At 37.0% G+C, this 24,314-nt stretch overlaps 2 long non-coding RNA genes across 11 annotated transcripts in view; one reads left to right on the top strand and one right to left on the bottom strand.

The window, feature by feature from the left end:
* LOC134484776 (uncharacterized) overlaps positions 1 to 24,314 on the bottom strand; it is a 92,151-nt gene that overhangs the window by 9,254 nt on the left and 58,583 nt on the right. For 5 of the 9 annotated variants that reach the window (XR_010062562.1, XR_010062557.1, XR_010062554.1 and 2 more), the window contains 5 exons: positions 22,296 to 22,355; positions 21,376 to 21,541; positions 21,168 to 21,262; positions 20,783 to 20,913; positions 7,320 to 7,403 (listed from right to left, as the gene is read on the bottom strand). This is a non-coding gene — a long non-coding RNA (uncharacterized LOC134484776). Of the gene's footprint in view, positions 1 to 7,319; positions 7,404 to 20,782; positions 20,914 to 21,167; positions 21,263 to 21,375; positions 21,777 to 22,295; positions 22,356 to 24,314 lie in introns of all 9 variants that reach the window. The other 4 variants (XR_010062556.1, XR_010062560.1, XR_010062558.1 and 1 more) reach the window with 3 other exon arrangements.
* On the top strand, positions 1,251 to 22,576 carry LOC134484778 (uncharacterized). 2 transcript variants are annotated; one of them, XR_010062563.1, is made up of 3 exons: positions 1,251 to 2,422; positions 5,816 to 5,906; positions 22,049 to 22,576. It is a non-coding gene; the product is annotated as an uncharacterized LOC134484778 (long non-coding RNA). The 2 variants fall into 2 exon arrangements; XR_010062564.1 differs by lacking the exon at positions 22,049 to 22,576 and adding an exon at positions 14,134 to 15,430.

Below are 24,314 nucleotides of genomic sequence, written 5' to 3'. Positions count from 1 at the left end.
TGCCCACCTGACCAGGCGGTTGGGTTTCTCTCTCACCGGGTCTGGGAGCAGAGAGCTGCTGCCACCTCTAAGGTTTATTAATTGGCCTTTATTTTAGTTTAAACAGCTATTTAGTAGGGAGAACAAATAGGATGTAGATATCAGAGATGGGGGGAAGGAAGTTGGCCTAATGTTTTAGTTTAAAAAACGAAGAAATACATGGTACATGGGAAAGCTCTGGGTACTGTGTAGGGGTTGTGAGGGTACACTGAACACATCGCCTTGATCTGAACCTTCAACATATTGGATTCAGGAGGTGAGAGCCTCTCAGTTGCATCTGCATTTCCTTGCTGGTTATGGCTCCTGGAAGTCTGAGATTTTTTATTATTAATTTCTTTATTCCAAAAGGCAGGGATTCGGAAGGGTTCAGTTGTTTTTCTGAGAGCTCATGACTTTCATTATTTTTCTCCATGAGAAAAAGTTCCTAAGGAAGGAGTGATGACAAGTATTGTATCCTCTGCTCAGTGTAAATTCCTCCTTGCTTTGGATTCCTATAGTGCACTTTGTTTCTGACACTGATATCTGTGACAGAGATGTGCATCTAGCTGCGACATCATCATCTCAGTCTTTCCACTAGTATTACTCTGATTACAATTCCCTGACAGGTACCCTTTAAATTTCTGGGTCGATACGTATGATTCCTTGACAATTTTCTTTTCTTTTACTTATATCATTTTTTAAGCAATTTATTGCTTTTTTAATTGGATACTTCTATATTTTCTTTTCAAATATAATTTCCTTTCCCAGTTTCCTCTCCAAAAGAGCCCTGACCTGTCCAATTCCCCTTTTTCTATAACCCCCTTACTGCCTCTTGACATTCCGTTGAACTGGGAATCAAACCTAGGGTGAACCAAGGGCCTCTTCTTCCATTGTTGCTCACCAAGACCATCTTCTGATACATATGGAATTGGAGCCATTGGTCTGTAATGTGCAGTCTTGAATGTTGATTTAGTACCAGAAAGGTTTCGTTCATTGGCATTGTTCTTATGGGGATTAAAGCCCCATTCAGATCTTGTAATCCTTTCTCAACATTTACCAACAAGAAGTCCATTTTCAGTTCAGGATTTGCCATTATCATTTAACACTGTATTTCACATACTCTAGCTGTGTCTCTCAGGAAAGGTCTATATCTGTTCCTGGCATAATGCACTTCATAGCTTCATCAATTTTATATCATTTTGGTGGCAGATGTATATATATATATACATACTTTTGGTGGCTCCTACAACTAGGTGGTTAGGTGGAATGTTAACATAGAATCTTCCCAACTAGGTAAAGAATGTAGAATTCAGAAATGACAATGTCAAATGGACTCCATCCTGTATTATGAACATATTGAATTTGAGGTTTTACTGGTGGTAATGCCATTCTTCTCTCTGCCTATCCTCCAGTATCTAAGGTTTTTACTTAAGAAAGAATAATATTAAAACATTCAAAACCCTCAAGTCTGGCCATGGGAACACAGGAAGATAGGTAGTACAGAATTAATATCAAATGGGACTAGAGAACCGAATTCTATAGTCCATGTTGCCCTTTGTGTTGCTGATGTCTGGTAATTTTTAGATGAAATAAGCATTTAGGAGTTTATCATTTGAAGTCAGTACACAGTATTTACACCATTATGCTCAGTCTATAGCTAGGCACAATTTGTTGCCAAATCATTGTAGAAAATGGAATTGGAAATCAATATATTTGAGTACACTTTCAGGAATATTTATGAAATGCCCTGTCAATGAAAGTACAATAAGAAAGTAAAATATAATATTCATTTAATTACAGGACTGTAGGGAAAATACTGGCCTTTGTGATACATAGATAACCAAGAAAATTGAACTCTATGTCACTGGAATGAACCTGGGAATAAAAATATTATCTAGAAGAACCTCCTACACTAGATGTTCCTTAAACTTTTCTACCCATGCCAAGGCCCTTATTAACTTTTTCCATCCCAAGCATGTAACTGCTTAAAAAATCAAAGAGAAATCTCTAGCTTAAGAGAGATGGAGTATGTAAAGGTTTCCACTGTATCACAGGAGACATACATGGAATGGGCACCCTCGAATCTGGTCTATGTAAGGAAAGCTGTTTAGCAGGTATACCATTGAACTTCTCAATGACATAATCATTAGGCCCTCCCTGAAACATCTCTTGTAACCTGGAAAGCCCTAGCTTCTGTGATGTCACAATATTGTTGTGACTGAAACTCCCTATCAGATATCACTTCAGTACCTCTAGTGTTTACTAATTGAATTCTAATTCAGAGTAAACAGCCATTTTGGAGTGAAAGCAAAGAGGATGAAGAGATCAGAGATGGGGAGAAGGATGCTGGCCTTCTTTCTTGATATAAAAAAAGGAAGAAATACATGGTCCTTGGGAAAGCTCAGTGAGTCATTGGTACAGATTGAATGGGATGGCTGAAGAGACAGCCTTGATCTGAGCCTTCAATATAAGGGTAACAGAAGCTGGGAGCCTCCCAAAAACATCTGGACTTCCCTGTTATTATAGTTCTTGGAAGTCAGAGAATTTATATCATTTATTTCTTTATTTCAAAAGCCAAGTTTTGGGAAGGGCACAGTTGTTTTCCTGAGATCTCATAGCCTTTATTCTTTTTGTAAAAAAGAAAGTGTCCTAAGGAAGATAGGATTGACAAGTATTGTGTCCTCTTCTCAGAGTAAACTCCACCATGCTTTGGATACCTATGCTGCCGTTTGTGTCTGACACTGATATCTGGGAGAGAGAAGTGCTTCTGTTTGAGACTTCATCATGTCAGTCTTTCCACTAGTTTTACTCTGAATACCACTTTGGATTTCCGAGTCAATATATGTGATTAATTGTCAGTTTTCTTTCTTATCTTTCATTATATTTACTCTTTAGCAAATTTTATTGTTTTTTTAACTTGTTGTTTCTATATTTAAATTTAAAATATTATTTCCTTTCCCAGATTCCTGCCCTTAAGATCCATATCTGTTCCCTTTCCTTGTTTTCAAACCCCCTTTTCTGCCAATTGACATTCCCTTGAACTAGGAGACAAAGCTAGGGAGGACAAAAGGCTTCTACTCCCATAGTGCCCAACAATGATGGGGAGAAGGAACCTGGCCTTCTGCCGTGGTATTAAAATAAGAGAAAAATACGTCATCCTTAGGAATGCTAAGTGCATACTTCATACGTGTTGACTGGAGTAACTAAAGAGATAGCCTTGATATGAGCCTTCACCATATGGGAATCAGGAGCTGAGAGCTCCTCAGAAGCATCTGTAATTCCAAGTTCTTATGGTTCCTGGAAGTCAGAGTGTTTATATCATTCATTGCTTTATTCCAAAAGCCAAGTTTTGGGAACAGTACAGTTGATTTGCTGTGACCTCATGGCCTTTATTTATTTATTTATTTTTTGTCCAAAAGAAAGACGTCCTAAGGAAGAAGGGAAAGACAAGTATTGTGTCCCTAGCTCAGAGTAAACACCTCCATGCTTTGGATTCCTATAGTGCAGTTTTTATCTGACTCTGATATTTGGGAGAGAGATGTGCTTCTAGTTGAGACTTCATCATCTCTGTCTTTCCACTAGTATTACTCTGAATACCACTTTAGATTTTCCAGTCAATGGGTTTGATTAGATGACTGTTTTCTTATCTTTTATATCTTGAGTTTATTTATTTTTTAGCAAATTTAATTGCTTTTTTTAACTAGATGTTTCTCTATTTACCTGTAAAATATTATTTTCTTTCTAATTTTCCTTCTTATAAAATCCCTACCTATTCACTATCCCTTCTTTAATGACACTTTCTGCCCCTTGACAATCCCTTGAACTATAAGACAATTCTGGGTTGGATCAAGGGCTTCTCCTTCCATTGGTGTCCATTAAGATCATCATCTGCCACATATCCATTTAGAGAAATTGGTCTGTCCATGTAAAGTCTTTTAATATTGGTCTAGTACCAGGAAGTTCTGGTTCATTGGTACCGTTGTTGTTATGGTGTTGAAAGCACCTTCAACTCTTGTAATCCTTTCTCAAAATCTACCAACAAGAGGTCCGTTTTCAGTTCACTGGTTTGCCACTAGCATTCACTTCTGTAATTGACATGCTCTAGCTATGTCTCTCAGGAAATATCTACATCCAGATCCTGGTACAATGCACTTCTTAGCTTCATCAATCTTATTTAATTTGGTGGCTGTTATATATACTTTTGGTGACTCCTACAATTATGAAGTTAGGTGGAATTTTAACATGGATTCTGCGCAAATAGTTCAAGAAGGTAGAATCCACAAATGGCATTGCCAAGTAGACTCTCTCCTGTTCTTATGAACCTATTGAAGTTGAGGTTTCACTGGTCCAGAAGCCATTCTTCTTTGTGATCATCCTCCTCTACCTTCTGCTTGGCCTTAAGAAAGAAACATGGTAAAACATCCTAAACAATTAAATCTGGGCCTGAGACACTAGAATGTAGATATTTTTGCAGATGATATCAAAAGTGACTAGAAAAGAAAATTCTATGCTCCATATGGTCCTTTTTTAACTGATATCTGGAAATTTTGGATAAAATATAATTTTGGAGTTTATCGTTTGATGTCGCTACACCATATTTACACTGTTATACTCAGTCTATTGCTGTGCGCCTTTGTTGAGAAATCATTGCAAAAAATGAGTTGGAAATTAGAATGTTTGAGTACACATTCAGGAACATTTATAAAATCACCTATCAAGGAATATACAGTAAGAAGTGTAATACAATATTCATTAAAACTAAAGGTCTGTAGGGAAAATACTGGCCTTTGTGATACAGAGAAATCCTAGAATTTGAACTGTATTTCACAGTAATGTACCTAGGAATAAAATATTATCTAGAAGAATCTCCTACACTCCATGTTCCTAAATCTTTTCTACCCATGCCAGGTCCCTGACCAATTTCATCATTTAGAGCATGTAACCACTAATGAAGCAAAGATAAGTTTGTAGATTTAGAGAGATGGAGTTCGTAAAGTTTTCCATTGTGTCACAAGAGACATACCAGGAAAGGGCACCCTTGTATCTGGTTCATGTAAGGAAGCTATTTAGCAGGTAGGCTTTTTCTGTGATGTCACAAGTGTTGTTGTGACTGCAACTCCCTTTCAAATATTCCTTCAAGACCTCTAGAGTTTACTAACTGGCCTGTAATTCAGAAAAACGAGCCATTGGGGAGTGAGAAGAAAGAGGATGAAGAGATCAGTGATGGGGAGAAGGAAGCTGGTCTTCTGACTTGGTGTCAAAAAAAAAGGAAGAAATATGTGGTCCTTGGGAAATCTCAGTGAATCCTTGGTAGGGGTTGAGTAGGATCACTGAAGAGATAGATTGGATCTGAGCCTTACACATATGGGAATCAAGAGCTGTGAGCCTCTCCGAAACATCTGGACTTCACAGTTCTTATGCTGCTGGAAGTCAGAGATTTTATATCATTCATTTCCTTACTCCAAAAGCCCAGTATTTGGATGGTCACAGATGTTTTCCTGAGAGCTCATGGCATTAATTCTTTTCGTAAAATATAAAAAGGTCCTAAATAATAAGGGAGAGAAAAGTATTGTGTCCTCTGCTCAGAGCAAACTCCTCCATGCTTTGAATACCAATAGTGCAGTTTGTTTCTTACACTAATATCTGGGAGAGAGAAGTCCTTCTAGTTGAGACTTCATCATCTCAATCTTTCCACTAGTATTTCCACTGACTAACACTTAAGTTTTCTGAGTCAATTGGTGAGATAAGCTTGCATTTTTCCTTTCTTTTCTTTCTTTCTTTTTTTAAAATTTTTTAGCAAAACTCTCAAATATCATCCTGGGTGACGATGTAGATTAGACCCATCAGATGAAATGAAGAATTGAAAAACTCTCCTGGGGATGAAAATGGTAAGGAAATCACATTGATGTATCATAAATGCAGTGCCAAGAGCAATATTAATACTAGTCTGGGGAGATGCTGCCTTTATCAGAGACCACAGACCTTTAGTTTAGAATGATTCAGTACTAAACTGGGAATGGAAAATGATGGTTGATATGGTTCTAACAGATCTCATAACATTAAAAAGGGTCTCTTCCAGATCAGAGAATGATTATTGTAAAGCAACTTCCAGAATAAACTTATGAGACCCACCATCAGCCTGTGAAATAATGTGCGAAAGAAGAAATTAGTGTCTCTTCAGGGACAAACTATTGCTTTCAAACAAACAGTAAAGTGTCCATTCTATGAATGATACATAGATATATACACATTATAGCAGGATGAATACAGAGTTTCTTCAGGTCCATGAAAGAGGTATTCAGCAGTTGACCTGGCTCAGCAATAAAGTTATTTTTGCCAACTCATGAGACCTGAGCTCCTTCACTAGGAGATCCATGATTGAAGGAAAGAACAAACTTCAGACAACTTGTCTCAGATTTCTATGTAGTTCAGATTTCCTGGTCTTGGTCCTCAGAAGGAAGGACATCTTGTTTTTCAATTCTTGTTCATCCTATAATCCTTCTCTCTGATGCACTAATGCAAATAAATTAGGGTGCATTTCATTGATAGATTACAATTGATATTTTAATTCTTTTGCCAAGAACTATAGAAAATAAGAAGGGCTGTATCAAAGCATCCTTTGAAAGTCAGACTACGGGAATGTGTCCATTGGAAATTTGTAACTTAGCTGAAACTCTTACTAGAGACAAACTGCCATAAAAGGTCTTCTCTAGATACCTGGTGTAGTAGTTGGTGTTCCCAACATATAGTAAAGGATGAATCTCGCTGTATAGAGGAATCTGATTGTTCAAAATGATCACAGACTACGGACCACATAATTTAACAATGGCTGACTATTTGTAAACTCCTAGAACCCATTAGATTATTAGTCCAAAAGGCTTGGTGTCTCATCTGGTCATAAGTATATGGATAAATTTTCAGTATGCAGGTTCTAATGTATGTGAGGGTTTGGTAGCATTGTGAGTGTAAACATGAAAAAGTAAAAGCTTCATTCTTCCATGTTTTCTATGGGGATTCAAATAAAAGGCATAGTTAAGAATAGACTGGGATTGCAATTCTCAAACAGACCAGTATCTTCAACTGAACATTCATTTCTGGGAAGCTGCACGCTGTCAGAATGGCTCAGGTGTATGTGAACTGCAAGATCTAGTCTGGGAAGGCATTCCTGTTCATCAATCACACCTGCCCCTACTACAGAAACACCCAAGACTTCCTCAATCAACTTTTTTGGACACATGGTCTTCTGGGATTCGAAGAGATTAGATCTACTAACAACAACAATGCGATTCAAGATTACTTACAACAGGTCACTGGAGTGAGAATAGTTCCTTGGATCTTTAAAGGTAGAGAAAGACTGCATAGGTAGTCACAGTGATCTAATCTCCCTGCAACAGAAAGAGAATATAATGATGTTGCTGAAGCAGTTTGGAGCTCTGCAGTTATAAAAGGGATGGCTGTAAAAGCCCATGCTGACAGCAGACATTCAACCATGCTGAGAGTTGAAGTGCGTCACAGATGACTTCAGTATTTTCATAGGACAGGGATTTAGAACAAATTGGCTTTTATTCTATTCCTCAGTGCAAAAAAATCTGTTGCTGTTTGCCTCAAACCATGGGGTAGGGAAACTTAAGAGGCAACAGAGGTTTGATTTTCCAGTCTTCATGTTCTGACATGTCTCTACTTCTAAGTCCATGTTTCACAAGCCAGATCATTTAAATCTCCAAGGAATCAGTTACTGTTTGCCTACCATGCTGGTCTTCTGAAGTCATTTTACAGAAGTCCACTTCCTAGTAATTATTAAAGCAATGAATATTATGAAGTTGTTTATGATCTACACACAGGCCTTTCATGCCCCAAGCATGTACTATCCCACGTCTGCCTTGGCAACTCTCAGCCTGTGTTTTAACCTATTCATCCAACAACCCACAGAAGTCCACACTTGTATGAGGATGTTGTTTGAGAAACAGATGAATAGCTTTAGCATGGTTGTTCTTCACTGTAGCCATATTAACACAGACGGCAGAGTATATGATGCATTCAGCTCTGTTTGTCGTGTTTAATTGCCCATAAAGTCCCAAACAGCTCTGAGTTAATTGTGTCAGAGTACGAGCAAAGTCAAATATAAAATGCAAAATTTCAGAACTCTCCTTCCAAGGCTGTTTGTGAAAGAAGTTGTTCGCAAAACACTGTCCTAATAAATTTATTCCATTCTCACTTTGATATTTTGATTTGATGTCTTGAAATGACATTTAATTATCATTGAAATGCAGGTTCTCTCTATGGTCTCTAGTGAGAAGGACTCATTATTCAAAGGGATGTATCTGCAGATGCCTGAAAAAATAAATATAAAGAATAGATCTTGATAAAATTCTAGGGTAAAGATGCAACATCCTACTCCAAAGATCCATATAAGAAGCACATTTGACATTGACCTTATATTATTAAGAAATTCTTCACATATTCCCTCTATCATTGAGGATTAAATAATCTCAGATGAATAGTTGACAAACAAGAATAGCCTTTAGAATCATTTTACCCTCTTCACTAATAGTTTTGAGCAAATAGAACACTAAAAGATCAGATAGAAGAAATGGTTATAATCAAAAGATACATGTGGGTCAGCTCTAACTCTCATGGTCAAGGTCAATTTGGACACGCTCATTGTGGTCATGGTTTGCTCTCATAAGACTCTGCAGAAGGTTTTTCCTATTGCCTCAGTGTAAGCTCCAGGAAGACCAAGCTACCAGAGCTGATCAGGTTCCCTTAGAATGCACTTGAAAGCCACATACGCTGAGGAACTTTTGATGTGCTTTAGCTCTATTGTCAAGTTTTTTTAAGCCTCTAACAAATAGCAAGCTGTCCTTTTTACTCCCTCCTCAACACCTCTAAATGAGCCCTAGCTCAATGGCTCAGTTTCATTGGTCATAGCGCAGCACCCCAAATATGAGCTTATCTTACTGTGTTTCTAACATCCTGCCTGCTACACCAATGGCCACTCCATACTAGATCTCACATGACTGGTAGCTCTTACTCCACCCTTAAATCCTTTCTCCACCCTTGTGTCTACTAGCCTGTTTGCAGGAATACTAGATATCCTCACAACTGGTTGGCCAAGAGCATCTTTATTGAACTATAGAGAATCAATTTGGGAACAGGACCTTCAGTGTTTGCAGGCAGATTCCCGATCTAAGAATCAAAACGTGACCAAACAAGACTCAATCCATGTCTCTGGTTTTGTGTGGGAGATAGAGGAGTTAGAATTTCAGAGTTGAAATTCAAATAATTATAATATACATGTAGTATTAATTATGCCAGGATAAAAGGATCCAAAAAGTGGAAATGGGCAATATTAAAGGCAAGAGAAAAATCCCTAGTACAGCAAACAATGTGGACCTGTTAGAGAGACTGGGCTCTTTCCAGCCATCTGAATTTATACTTGAAATTCTTCTGACCACTTCTTGATCTCTGCATGTAGAAAAGAAAAAAAAGAAAAAGAAAACATAATAAAACAAAAAAAAATCACCAAAATGAAACTAAAAGCAAAAGCAAAAGCGAATCAACCCCAATCCTAAAAGAAGAGGACCAAGTGAAGATTGCTTGAGGTCCTCATTTTTAACTACAACTACAAGCGACCAATAGCTTTCAATTCAAATTTTTTTTCATTATTTTATTTGAAACTTCTCTGTGGGTCAAAGAAACAAGGTTTATAAGCTGCAAAAACAGGAAACAGAAACAAACCATACTGTAGAGCTCACCACTGGTATTACTATGGTGACTGTGGGCAATGCGGAGAATACTGCTGTTTGACAATGGGTCTTTTGGTTTTATATATGCTGGCAATATCTATGATTCTGAAATGAATTAGAGTCATCACCGAATCATGACTAAATCAACTGTTCCTTTTCTTTGGATATCAAGATATGGCAAACTGTTGACTGACTATCATTTGTATTTTGGACCTAGCCTCTGTGGTAAATCTAAGTTTTTTGATGGAAAATCCTCCACCAAAACACTGTTTTGTCAATGGTGCTGCCAGCCAAAAACCATTTCCTGAGGCTAATCTGCAATCTCCAGAAGAGGAGATTTTATTTCTAATAATAATCTTCTACCAGATAAGCTTTCTTCAAATCCCAGACATACAAGAGAGAAAAATTTAAAGCAGGTCCACTACAAGCAGCAAGAAGACAAGAATATACACTGGTTTCACAACTATGTATTACAGTATTTGGAATTTTAGCTAGAGGAATATGACAACCGAAGAAGATCCAGGGAATACAAATGAAAAATTAAGAAATCAAAATGTTCTCGTTTGCAGATGTCATGACACCATTTTAAAAACTCTAAAAATGTATCAGTCTCTTAAGACTGAAAAAATACAGTCATAAAATCAGAATATCATACGAACACACAAAATTCCTTAGCCTTCCTTTATTAATTAATCAAAAATTGACATTATTACACTATCTACTTATTCTTAAAACTATAAAAGTTTGATTTATTCAAGTCTTTAAGGTCCTTCAGAACATCAGCTGGAATGTTCTTATATGTTTTCTGGATGGATCATGGTTACTTCGTATGTCTTCTCATAGTATGCTTTATAACTATGCGAATTCAGGGTATTTTGTTATATATTTTAAGAGTGTTTCAAGTGGAATACTTCCCTGATTTCTCTCCCATGGTTTGAAATTGGAAAACAAAAACGATAACGTGTTTTGAGTTTTCACTTTGAATTGTGAATATATTTTCAGCTTTAAGAAACGTAAACTTTTAAAGAACAATTGTCTCTATTCAGGATCACGTCTAGCTAATTCATAGTGGTCTTTGCATTTTTAATATTTTCATCCACAATATTTTATTTTATATATTCTGATTATTGTGAGGGGAATTTGACCCATATTTCCTCAAAGTATGGTTTGGATTGTCATAAAGGAAGGCTAAGGAATTTTGTGTGTTCCTATGACATTCTGCTTTTATGACCGTATTTTTCAGTCTTAAGAGACTGATACATTTTTAGAGTTTTTAAAATGGTGTCATGACATCTGCAAACGAGAACATTTTGATTTCTTAATTTTTCATTTGTATTCCCTGGATCTTCTTCGGTTGTCATATTCCTCCAGCTAAAATTCCAAATACTGTAATACATAGTTGTGAAACCAGTGTATATTCTTGTCTTCTTGTTGCTTGTAGTGGACCTGTTTAAATTTTTCTCTCTTGTATGTGTGGGATTTGAAGAAAGCTTATCTGGTAGAAGATTATTTTTAATGTTGACTTGAATCTGTTCACAAGTATTTTATTGAGAATATGTGTGTATAGGTTTAAATTAGTGTGTAAAATACTCCCTCTTCCTCTCTTTGTGTCAGTGGTCCGTACCTCTTTCTCCCTCTCTCATTACCTTCCCTTTTGCCAGATTGTCCCCCTGTCTCACTCTCTCTCCTTATTTTCTCTATCATTGTTAGATAATACCAGATTCAAAATAGAATTTTAATGTATTAAATCCTTTTGTCTACTTTATGAAATAGTCCTAAACACTTTAAATGCTATTTAAATGTATATTCATTTCTTTTCAACTGAATACATGTGAATCTATGATATTTGAGGTGGGAGAAATTAAATACCTGATTCTATGCAATTATTTAGTATAGAGCTGTTTTAATTATGCAAAGTGAGCTGATTTAATATTGCTATACCCAATACATCTAGTATATACTCTCACTTCCAACCCCGACCAGCAGGAAAGGAGCAACACCACACGTTCTTCTCAAAGCAGTTTATTCAGGAACCCTTTTGTCTGCAAGCAGGAACAATGCCTCCATCCAGCCCCCGAGGCCACTCCCTTATATCCTCCCTCAACCACCTCACCAGTCTGTGTAACCTCTGTTCATAGGTCCACGTCATATAATGTTATGGTGCGCCTGCGCAGTTCTCACAATGGGGCATGTGCTTAAGTTCAGGTGCTATTCGTGAGACGTGGCAGCAGTCCCGGACTCCATCTTGGGATTGCCACTACGCCAGCTCCCCACAGTAAATCACGAATGCTTTAAAATATTCTAGATTTGGGACTGTAAATCTAAATAATCTGTGTTTTCTCCATGTTTCCTATATTCTCTTTCATTTTATTCATTCAACCCTTTCATTACCTAACATGGCCAGAGGTTATGACGATCTTGTTAATACTTTCCAAGAGTGACCCCTTCCTTTCATTCATTATATAGTTGTCTACATTTTACTGATTTCAGCCATGATGAGTTGGATATACATGTTATACACCTTCCGCAAGGCCAAAAAGCCATTCTGAAACAAGGTGAAAAGAGACTTTAGGTGTAGAAAATTGTGGGAGGGATCAGACATAAAGCGTGTCTTCTGGATACAAGAAATATTGCCCTCATGTCACATAGCAGCTGTTGTTTCCTGCACAGCTTCAAACCAGTCAACAGGGAAGAATGCAGGGAAAAGGCCTGAAAACTGCTATACCTATCTGACATATTATGGACAGTTAGTATCTTCAGTTGGAGGATTGAAAATTATTTGTAAGGGTTTATCATAGAGTTATTAAACAGTACTTTAATGTAGAAGATATACACAGGAAGGATTCAAAGAAATAGAGTGATGTGGAAAAAATAAATGGAAAATTATCATCAACATTCATTGGTGGAAATTCTCAAAGAGTAAAATATATAAACTATATTCCTCAGTATAATGTATGTAGAAAATGTTTTATTATATAGGGATATTTTAAAGCGACCTTATGATTTCAGTTGGTTAAAACAGATCTGCCAATTCTGTGAGTTTAATGAGTGTATTATGTAATTTGATCTTAATGATTTTAAAGTGGCTATTTTCAAAAATAGTAAGCATTATTTCCATGTACATGTTCAAAAACGTGCTTCTATAAATAATATTAGAAAAACTAAAACACTATATATCAAGAAATTAAATTAGGCTACATATCTAAACAAAATATTCAAAAGTGAAGAAACTCAAGTGACTAAGAATCGAAAGTGAAATATTTATCATCCTTATACAATACAGAAATGCAAAACAAAATTATTCTGAGAATTTTTTCCTCCCTTTCAGAAATTTTAGTTTTATAACACATGAGTCAACTTATGTTTGCTGTGTTATGGAGAGAGGGGAACATTACTATTCTCCTGGTTGGAATGCAAACTTCTACAGCACCTTTGGAAATCAGTATGATGTTTCTTCAGGAATCCGGAAATGGATGCGCCTAAAGATATAACTCGAGGAAAATATATCCAAATTTTGATTCATCCTAGTATAGAGACCCTTGAATAATTAGAAATATTCAAGTTGTTCCTTTACAAATGAATGCATAAAGAAAATGTGGTTCTTTTACAGATTGAAAAAGGAAAGCATGTAATTTTCAGGACAATGAATGGATCTTGTGAAAGTCATCATAGATGAGATAATCCAGATCAAAAAAGAAAAATGGGAGACATTTTCACTTTAATCTGAATGTTAATTCTCCACACTATTTCGGTTTGATTAGTTTAGTGTAAATTCAAGGGGTGCGGTCCAGACTGTCCTCACTTTGGGACGTACAAATGAACTTATGGATTGCAGAGGAACACTGTCAAGAACAGGACTGTCAAACGTGAAGAAAGAGGGAAGAGGATGACAATGGAGGGAATATAGAGATGTACAGTTAAGTTGGGAAACATTTGAGGCATGGAAAGGAATCCCAATGCAACAGAAATAAAAAATATTTTTTTGTATTGGTAACTAAAGATTTATAGCTATAAGGACAGGAGATAAGACATTGATTGGGTGTATCTATGTGATTTTCAATAGTAAGAAACTCACGAAAATTATGGATTTCAACTCTCAACAAACCTATAGTACAGAAAATGAAATATATAGTCCTTAAGGAGACAGATGTGAATATCTCTGTTGTAAACATAAATGTGTTATATTATACACATTATATGTATAAAATAATATATTTATTTGTTTACATTTCAAATGTCATTTCCCAAACTGGTTTTTCTTTCTTAAATTCCCTAAGCTATTCCGATCCTCATTTTTCTAATATGGTGCTCCCAACTTCGACTTTTGCCCTCTAACATCCCCCTTCTCTTTGATATGACATCTCCACAGGACCAATTGCTTCCCTTCCCAGATATGGCAGTTGAGGCAGTTGTCTTCCCCATATGCTCTGGTATCTATGTAGCAGAAGTCTTGGACTGGCCAAAGCATATACTAGAAGGTGGAAAATTTCCTGAACCTCTGAAGGGTAAGCTTAATTGATACTGTTGTTCTTCATATTGGGTTCCAAATCCCTCCAGATCCTTAAGTCATTCCCCTATCTCTTCCTTTGTGGCTGTCAGGTGCTGTCAAATGCTTAGGTGTTTCTGCATCTGTCACGGTCAGGTGATGGCAGAGCCCCACGGAGGACAGACGTATTAGGCTCTTATCTGCGAGCACATCTTGACCTCAGGAACAGTCTGAGGATTTGGAGTCTCTGGATGAAATTGTTCTTCTGGTCGGGTGGTCTCTGGATTGCCTTTCCTTCAGTCTCTGCTCCATTTTTGTATTTACATTTTTTAGATTGGAGATTTATAGGTAAAAAAAAAAATGTGAGCTGTGTGGGCAGCACCACCCCTTCACTGGAGGGCATGTCTAGCTACAGGAGGAAGTCTCTAGTTGTTCTATCTATTTTCCTGCTCGGTATTTAAACTACCACCATCACAGTAAGTTTCTGGGATACACTTGCATCCCTGGCATCTGGGATTTTCCTGGGGATACCCATGTTCACCACCCACCACTGACGCTTATTGTTATTTACTCCACGTTTCCTCTGAATTTCTCTCCTGTCTCTTTTAATTGGTGCAACTCCCACCACTTTATCCATCATTTTCCACATCTAGCTAGATTCTTCCACTCCACTGCATTCCATGATTATTTTGTTCTCCCTTCTAAGTGGGTTCCAAGTATCCGCCATTTGGCCTTCTCACATGTTACCCTTCATGTTATAAAAGATTTATATAGTGGGTATTCTGTTAGCAGGGCTAACATCTACTAGTCACTAAGTCCATCCCATGTTGTGTCCTTTTCGATTTCTGTTACTTCACTATTTTCATGTTCCATCATTTGTCTACAGAGTTCTTGGTGTCCTCATATTTAATACCTAAGTAATGTTCCATTGTTTACATATAGCACACTTTCTGTATTTATTCCTGAGTGGAGATGAGGTATATCATGGTTCTTTCCAGCATTCGACTGTTATAAGTAAGACTGCTGTGAATATCTTCAACCACATGTCCACGTTATGTGTGGATCAAGTTTGAGTATATGTGTTGAAGTGAGTGGTAAAGCTGGGTTTTCAAGTAAAGCTATTTGCAATTTTCTCTGGACCTCCACACTGATGATATCCAAAGTGGCTATCAGCTACTAATCCCGCAAGCAGTGGAAGAGTGTTCCACTTTCTCTACATCCTAGCCCACTCTGCTACTGCATTAGTTTTTTGTCTTAGCCAATCTGATTGTTTTAAGGAAGACTCTTATGTTCATTTTGATTTGCCTTTATGTGAACTAAGGATGTTAAACATTTCTCGATATGTTTTTCACCTATTGAGATACCTCAGTTGAGAATTCTTGGTTAGCTCTCTAATCCAGTTTAAAAGTTGGGTTCTTTGTTGTGTGGGAGTTTACCTTTCTGAGTTCTTATATTTTTAATTTTGGCACTCTCTTAAATGTAGGGTTCGTAAAACTCTTTTCCAAATGTGTAGGTTGTTGTTTTCCTATTGGTAGTGTACTTGGCTTTAAAGAAAGTTTTCAGAATGATGGGATTTTGTAAATTGACTGGTGATCTTAGAGCCTTTGGTGTACTGTTCTGAAAATTTTCTCCTGTGCAAATGTGTTCTAGGCACTTTCTGACACTGCCCCTTCTATTGGCTTCTGCATATGTGATTGTGTGTGGATTTCCTTGATGTGATTTGACTTGAACTTTGAAGAAGGAGATAGAAATGTTCAATTGGCACACAGCTATATACAGAACAACAGTTAGGGTAACATCATATCTTAGAACGATTTGGTTTATGTATAACCTACTTAGTCATAAAGGAAATGCAAATCAAAACAACCCTGTGATTCTATCTCACATCAGTCAGAATGGCTAAGATCAAAGACTCAGGTGACAGCAGATGCTGGAAAGGATGTGGAGAAAGAGGAACACTCCTCCATTGTTGTTGGGATTGCAAATTGGTAAAACCTCCCTGAAAATCAGACCTGAGTTTCCTCAAAAATTGGTCATTGCACTTGCTGAAGACCCAACTATACCTCCCCTGGGCATATACCCAAAAGATGCTCCAACATACAACAAAGACAAATGTTAAACTATGTTCATAGCAGCCTTATTCATAATATCCAGAAACTGGAATTAACCCAGATGTGCTACACGAGAAGAATGGATACAGAAAATGGCCTATATTTACACAATGGACTAGTACTCATTTATCAAAAATAATGAGTTCATGAAATTCATAGGCAAATGATGCACCTAGAAAATATCATCCAGAGGGTGGTTACTCAATTACAGAAAAACAAAGTATGCACTCATTTTTAATTGGATATCAGTGCAAATGCTCAAGTTAACTATGATACAAGGCACAGACCACATGAAACTCAAGAAGGAGGACCAAAATGCTGATGATTCACTCCTTCCTTGAAAGAGTAAATAAAATATCCATAGGAGGGGTAGGGAGATATTGTTCTTTGGAGACTGAAGGAATGACCATTCAGAGTCTGCTGGACATGTGACACACACACACACACACACACACACACACACACACACACACACACACACACATATGCACCAAAACTATTTTGGATAAAATAAGGCTTTCAGAGTTTATCATTTGAAGTAGGTACACAATATTTACACAGGGAACTAGGAGAATTCAGCTGAAGGACTTTTTTGTTTTCTGGCTGTACTGAGAGCTGAAAACCAGTTGGTAAGAGTGCCTACACACTTGAAAGCAGAGATAATACCATCTTTTCTGCTCCAAGTTACCTGTTGTTTGGACTCAAGGACACAATGAGAAGATCGAGTGTTAGAATAAGAAGTATAAAAGAGAGTGAAGAATCCCAACTTATAGGGCCAGTATATATCTTCAAAAAAATTTGAAGAAATCTTCTCCAACCTAAAGACAGAGATGCCGAAAAACATGCCAGAAGCCAAAAGAGCTCTAAGTAGATCTTACCAGAAAAGAAATTCCTCACATCGCATGATAGTCAAAACACTAAATGCACAAAATAAAGAAAGAAGTTTAAAGGCAATAAGGGAAAAAGGTCAAGTAACATATAAAGTCAGACCTATGAGAATTACACAATGTTTCTCACCAGATACTATGAAAGTCAGAAGATCCTGCAATGATATACTCTAGACCATAAAAGAACACAAAAGCCATTCCAGTCTACTATTGCCAGGAAAATTCTCAATTAACACATATGGAATAACGAAGATATTCCATGACAGAACGAAATTTATACAGTATCTTTCTACAAATCCAGCCCTACAAAAGATAAAAGGTAGAAAACTCTAACACAAGGAGGGAGACTACACACTATAAAAAGCAACAAACTAATCTTGCTATGAAACCAAAAGAAAAGAGACACACAAACATGATTCTACCTCTAACAACAAAAATGACAGAAGCAACAATCACTATTCCTTAATATATTTTAACAACAATGGAGTGAATTCCCCAATAGAAAGACATAGACTAAATGAATGGATACATAAAGAGTACCCAGCATTTTGTTGCATGTAAAAAACACAACTTAGAGACAAAGACAGACACTACCTGAGAGTATTAGGCTAGAAAACAAATTTTGAAGCAAATGGTCTGATAGACGGAAGCTGGATTTGCCATTCTACTATGGAATATAATCGATTATCAACCAAAAGTTTTCCAAACAGGTGAGGAAGGAAATTTCATATTTATCAAAAGATTATCACAGCAATAGGAACTCTCACTCCTAAATATTTTTGCTCCAAATACATGGGCAACTGCATTCCTAAAGGATACCTTACTAAAGCTCAAAGCACCCAATGTTCCTCACATAATAAGAGTGGGAGATTTCAACACCACGTTCTCTTCAATGGACAGATCATGGAAATAGAAATTAATAAAGATCTAGACAAACTAACAGAAGTTGTGAACAAAATGGACATTACATATATTTATAGAATATTTCATCCTAAAATAAAATACTATGCCTTCTTCCCAGCATCTCATAGTATTTTTTCCAAAACTAATCATATAACAAGTCACAAAACAGGCCTCAAAAGATCTAAGAAAACTGAAATATGTCCATTTATCCAATCAAACCGTGACAAACAAAGGCTGATCTTCAATATCCACAAAACATCAGCGAGCCCACACATACCTGTAAGTTGAACAGTGCTCCACTCAAAGATAACTTGTCAAGCAAGAAATAAAGAAAGATTAAAGACTTTTTAGAATTTAATAAAAGTGATGGCACAACATACATATGCTGTACTCTACAATAAAAGAACCTCTGGGAGAATCACCATTCCTTACCTCAAGCAGTATTACAGGGCAATAGTGATTAAAAAGAAATCAATGACAAAAAAAAGTTGTATTTGTACAGATCTAGGAATGTTGATAAGTGGAATAGAATTGAAGACCCCAAAACAAACACACACATCAATGGTCACTTGATATTTGACAAAGAGGCCAAAACCATCCAATGAAAAAAAAAATTAGGATTTTCAACAAGTGGAGGGCAGCATGTAGAAGTATGCAAATCGATTCATTTTTATTGGTCTAATCAAACCTTAAGTCTGAGTGGATCAAAAACCTCTACATCAAACCCAATAAACTGAAACTATAAGTAGAGAAGAATCTTGATCACATGGGCACTGGGAAAAATTTCCTGAACTAAACACCACTGGTTTGTACTGTAAGATCAAGAATCAGAAATGAGACTTCATAAAACTGCAAAGATTCTGTAAGTCAAAGGACACTGTTATTAGGAGAAAACAGCAAACAAATGATTGGGAAAAGATCTTTATCAATCCTACACCTGATACAGAGGTAATATCCAAAATATACAAATAACTCAAGAAGTTAGGCACCAGAGAGCCAAATAATCCTATGAAAAATGGGGTGCAGAGCTAAACAGAGAATTCTCAACTAAGGAATAACAAATAGCTGAGAAGTGTGTCAAGAAATGTTCAACATCCTTAGTCATCAAGCAAATAAAAATAAAAATAGTCCCGAGGTTCCACCTCACGGCAGTCAGAATGGCTAAGATCAAAAACTCAGGTGACAACAGATGTTGGTGAGGTTATGGAGAAAGAGGAACACTGCTCCATTATTGGAGGGATTGCAAACCTGTATGATAACTCTGGAAATCATTCTGAAGTTTCCTGAGAAAATTGGATAATGCACTAACTGAGGACCCAGCTCTACCTGTACTCTGCATAGACCCAAAAGATGGTGCAACATTCAACAAAGACACATGCTCCACTATGCTCACAGCATTATTATTTATACTAGCCAGGAACTGGAAAGAATCAAGATGCTCTTCAACTGATGAATGGATACATAAAATGTGATACATCTGTACAATGTTCTACTACTCCACATTAAAATCAATGAATTCATGAAACTCATAAGAAAATGGATTGACCTAGAAAGCGTCACCCTTAGTGAGGTAACCCAATCACAGAAAAGGACACATAGTATGCACTCTCTGATAAGTGCATTTTAGCCCAAAAGTTCGAATTCGGCAAGATATAATCCACAGACCACATGATGTTCAAGAAGAATGATCAAATTATGCAAGCTTCACTCCTTCTTAAACGGCGGAACAAAAAACATTCACGGGAGTTTATGTGGAGGCAAAGGTAGAAGTAGAGACTGAAGGAATTCATGCCCCACCTGTGGCTCATATACATATATACAGTCACCAAATTATATAAGATTATTGACGCTAAGAAGTGCATGCTGACTGGAACTGGATATAGATGTCCCTGAGAGACACAGCCAGAGCAGGTCAAATTCATAGTTGAATGCTAGCAGCAAAACATTAATCTGAAAATGGAACACCAGTTGCAGGAATTAGAGAAGCGGTTGAAAGACCTGAAGGGGCTTGCAACCTCATAGGACAACAATGCCCAACAACGAAAGGCCCCAGGGAGTAAAGCATCACCCAAAGTATATACATGGATTGACTCATGGCTGTAGATGTATATGTAGCACAAGATGGCCTTTTTGGGCAACAAGGGGAGGAAAAGCTCTTAATCCTTCCAAATGTGGACTCTTAATATAAGGAAGGTTAGAAAGATTAGACGGGTGGATGATGTGGATGGGAACACCATAATCGAAGAAGGAGTGAGAGCAGATAGATGACGTATGAACAGGAAACAAGGAAATGGTATATTTGAAACTTAAATTAAAAAATCATATAAATGAAAAGAGGATCCTCAGATTCCTTTGAATAGGTGGAGGAATATCTAATTTCCCTGTGTGCAGAAGAGGAATTTTTGCTGTCCCTCCAGGAAAAGGTGATAGATTTTTGATGTTTTAAAGTATAAGGGTGAAATAGGATCTCCCCTGGACTGTATGGAATGTGCATAGCTTCTCTTCCTCTTATGTCTGGAGTACTATTGAGCAGAAGTTGAAGGTTGATTGATACCTTGGAAATTATAGAACATTCCAGCCACACACTACTTCAGCAACTCCAAACTGAAAATCACAGTAAAGAATACACACCTGAATATCCATGGTAGGCAGTCAACAGTCTTAGAATTCTTGTACGAGGCTCTAATGCAGTAGTCTTAGGTTCAGTATCTTATTCAAATATATGTCCATCTACACATTCCTCTGCATGTGAAAGGACACCTCTGTGTAAGGGAACACAATGAAGATAGTAGTCTGATTTGTGCTTGCTTTTAGACTCTTTTTTGAGAACTCAGTCCAGATTTCTCTGAGATCTCTTCGTCAGAACAGTGTTTCTCAGGACAATAAACTTAGAAATTTTAGAGAGGAAATGGATTTGGCATATGGCAATGTGTCGTAATTCCTTGGCGTTCTGGAGTCCTCTTAATTGTATAAGTCTAAATCTTACTCAGTAAGATGGTGGAGGTAGGGAACTTACACAGAAGTAGGACTGTTGTGTCAGTCATCAAAAAGGTAATATACCAGACTTCATGGGAAAAAGTTGTTATTGCACCGTGGACATCACTGGGAATTCTGAGAAAATGTGCAAAGGAGATATTGTATACCGGTTTGTTAGAAGTTTAAAATCTCTGGCTACTTCTAAAATTATAAGAAAAAACATTTTATTCTGGAGAAAATGTTAGTACCTCGTGGAGCAGAGGAAGATCCAGTATTGCTTGATCAGCTTCCTATTCTTTTTCAGTATTTAGAATGTCCATATATTTTCATGCCATTTGAAAGTCCAGGTAGCAATTCTTCCATCAGTCCTATAGGTTGCATTTCATTCCAGCAGTTGTCTTTGGGCTTTGAAGACTTTTGTCAGACAAGAAAAGATCAACACCCCTTTCTTCCATGGAGGAATGTCTCAGAATACATGTAGCAGAAATAAGTTTGTATGTAATCCTAAAGAGTTGGGATATAGCAGGCTCACAAAATCAAGAGAAGAAGTGCTAATGATGGCCACAAGAGAGTGCAGGCATGAGTACGCCTTGGGCAAAATAAGATATTTCAGGCCAATGTGGGCCTTTGGTGAAAGTGCTCTTGTCCACTATACAGAGAAAAAAGGTGAAATACTTGTGAGTAGATGTGGAGTGTTGATGCTCCCATAGGGAAAAGGAGAGACACTGAAGTTCTTCTATGAAACAGTGACATTACAGACCCCATGGACAGAAGATGTGAATTTGAGAACAACTGGAGCAAAAGGTATCATACTGATGTCCCTCCTAGAGGAAGTTTTGAATGTGAGACACAGTTAAGTGTTAATTTTGTGACATCTTTCATCAAAAGTAGCATGGTTCAGAATCATTCTTTGTCAAATAGGTTAGCTGCTGAGGACCTTTTTGAGTGGAAGTGGAGTTTGAGACCTGGGTGCCAGAGATGACTTCAGGAATTGTAAGTCTTATAAGACAGATATCGGACACTCTTATATACAGAATGTACATTTGATATATACTGGACATAAATCGATGATCTAAAGTAATGACTTTTAAGAGTAGAATATTAAAGAAACGTAGAATCTGCTTAAAGTGACAAACCTATTTAAGGATAATGGAGTGTTCAAGCCTACCTTGAGCAGGCAAGCTAGGGCTACTTCACATATCGTATCTTCAGTTACACCATGGGAGGCCTGTCAGGGATCCAAGCATTAGTATTATTCAGCAGTCATGATTTTCAGTCTCTAAATCCTCTTGAAGCTAATCATCGACAATGGTTATAAGCATGAAGGATGGTATATAGGACAAATAATGAAAGTTTCACAATTTACTAACATAGATCATAATTAAGTGAAGTGCCTTTGGTCACATCTGTATTTTCTTAGTGGCCATAATTAGATGGACATGATCTAAAGCTCCCTATTAGAGGGTTACCTTTGATCTAAACATCCCTATTAGAAGGTTGAGTATGCTCTAAGGACTCTTTAATCTTGGTCCTCTTGGGCAAAAAAAAAAAAAATTCTGAGATCTCAATAGTAAACTATAGTCATTCTTATAACTGATCTTAGACAGAAGAGGATGGTGTAAGGTATTATTTGTCAAAGAATAAAAACCTGAAGGCTACCAATCAAAGTGAAGTGCTGATTTCCCTTCATCTAAAGGGGATGGTGTTGAGATGGCTTGGAAATAGGTGCAGCTTGTGTAACCTGTGTTCATAACTGCAACTTATGGGGTCATACTGAACTGTTCTGCTAAACAAGAAAGTGCCTGGCCATGTTTAACCAATTACCAAGATCCAGTCACCTAACTGTGAAGAATGAAAAATTCTAGCTCACCTTTGGTGGTGGGAAAACATATGGTATTGCATAATTTTCTTCCAATTATTCTTTCCAGCTTCCATTAGTCAGCATGCTCTTCTATCAGGGTGATTGTCTGAACTGTGATGCTCCATTGATACACACACACACACACACACACACAAACACACACACACACACACATATGTGTGTGTGTATGTGTATCTGTATGTGTACGTGTACGTATATGTATATGTATATGTATATATAAGATTTATACATGTATATATATCATATATGTATGTATATATGATGTATATATGTATACCTATGATGTATATATATATAATGTATATATACCTATATACATATATGTGATGTATATATGTATATATGATGTATATATTTATAAGTGTACATGTGTACACATCCATAAATGAGAGATGGAAAAATTGCATTTCTGACAACCTTCTGTAGTAAGGTTGCATATATTTTAATTTTAGCTATCTGTACTCTGCCCTCAGATCTACACCAAGAATCTTATGATGTCCCACTAGGAAATTGGAATTATGATTGCCTGGCAATCTTGGTCAAGTTTGGCAATTAAGAAAAATGAAGTTAAATCAGGTATAAGATGTCCTTGTAATTAAGTGATGCTCTTGGGGCATCCAGAGCTAGAGGCTACAACTGAAACTCCTCACAAATATAGATGGAATCAATGAGACTTGCCCATAGGAGCCAAACCTGAGATTTCTCTGTGAGCATCAATCCATACCAATACTCCCTTGGCCAGGAACAGGATGTCTATAGTTTTTGTGGATGAAGATCCCATTTTGTACTACATTGAACTGCATGTTATTGAATCTGATTCTGGCTTCTACAGAGGTATGCCATGAGACCATGGGGCCTCTTTCGTCAGAAGTGAAGTGAATTGAGCCCACTTTCAAATAATCAAAGTTTGGGGGTCTTTCCTTTATATGAGTACTTGAGAGGACATAAGGCAACCAGGGAATGTGTAGAGTAGGCTCAGTTGTAGGAGGGAGGTCTGACATTCTGTTCAATGACTTAGGTAATTGATGGAAAAAGGAAGATCTTGACGCCTTTAATAAAGAGAAAACTTTGAGATCTGATTGTGCAAAGGTATGTGTTAGAAAACCCTTGGAGTTGGGGTTGGTAGTATGAAACATCCTGTGAAACATGAATGTCATTATTACCTGATTTGGTAAAGGATTTTCCCCAACAATGCCGTTCAATTTCTATACTTCTTTAGTTGGTAGGAATTTTACATCTTGTATTTAATATGGGGAAGTGCAGGTAACATCCCAGGCCTTTTTTAAACAGCCTGCATTACTGTCT

Source organism: Rattus norvegicus (assembly GCF_036323735.1).
Source record: "Rattus norvegicus strain BN/NHsdMcwi chromosome Y unlocalized genomic scaffold, GRCr8 chrY_unlocalized_7, whole genome shotgun sequence".
Taxonomy (NCBI): domain Eukaryota; kingdom Metazoa; phylum Chordata; class Mammalia; order Rodentia; family Muridae; genus Rattus; species Rattus norvegicus.
Note: the sequence above shows the minus strand (reverse complement) of the source record. Positions and strands in the feature narration are given on the sequence as shown.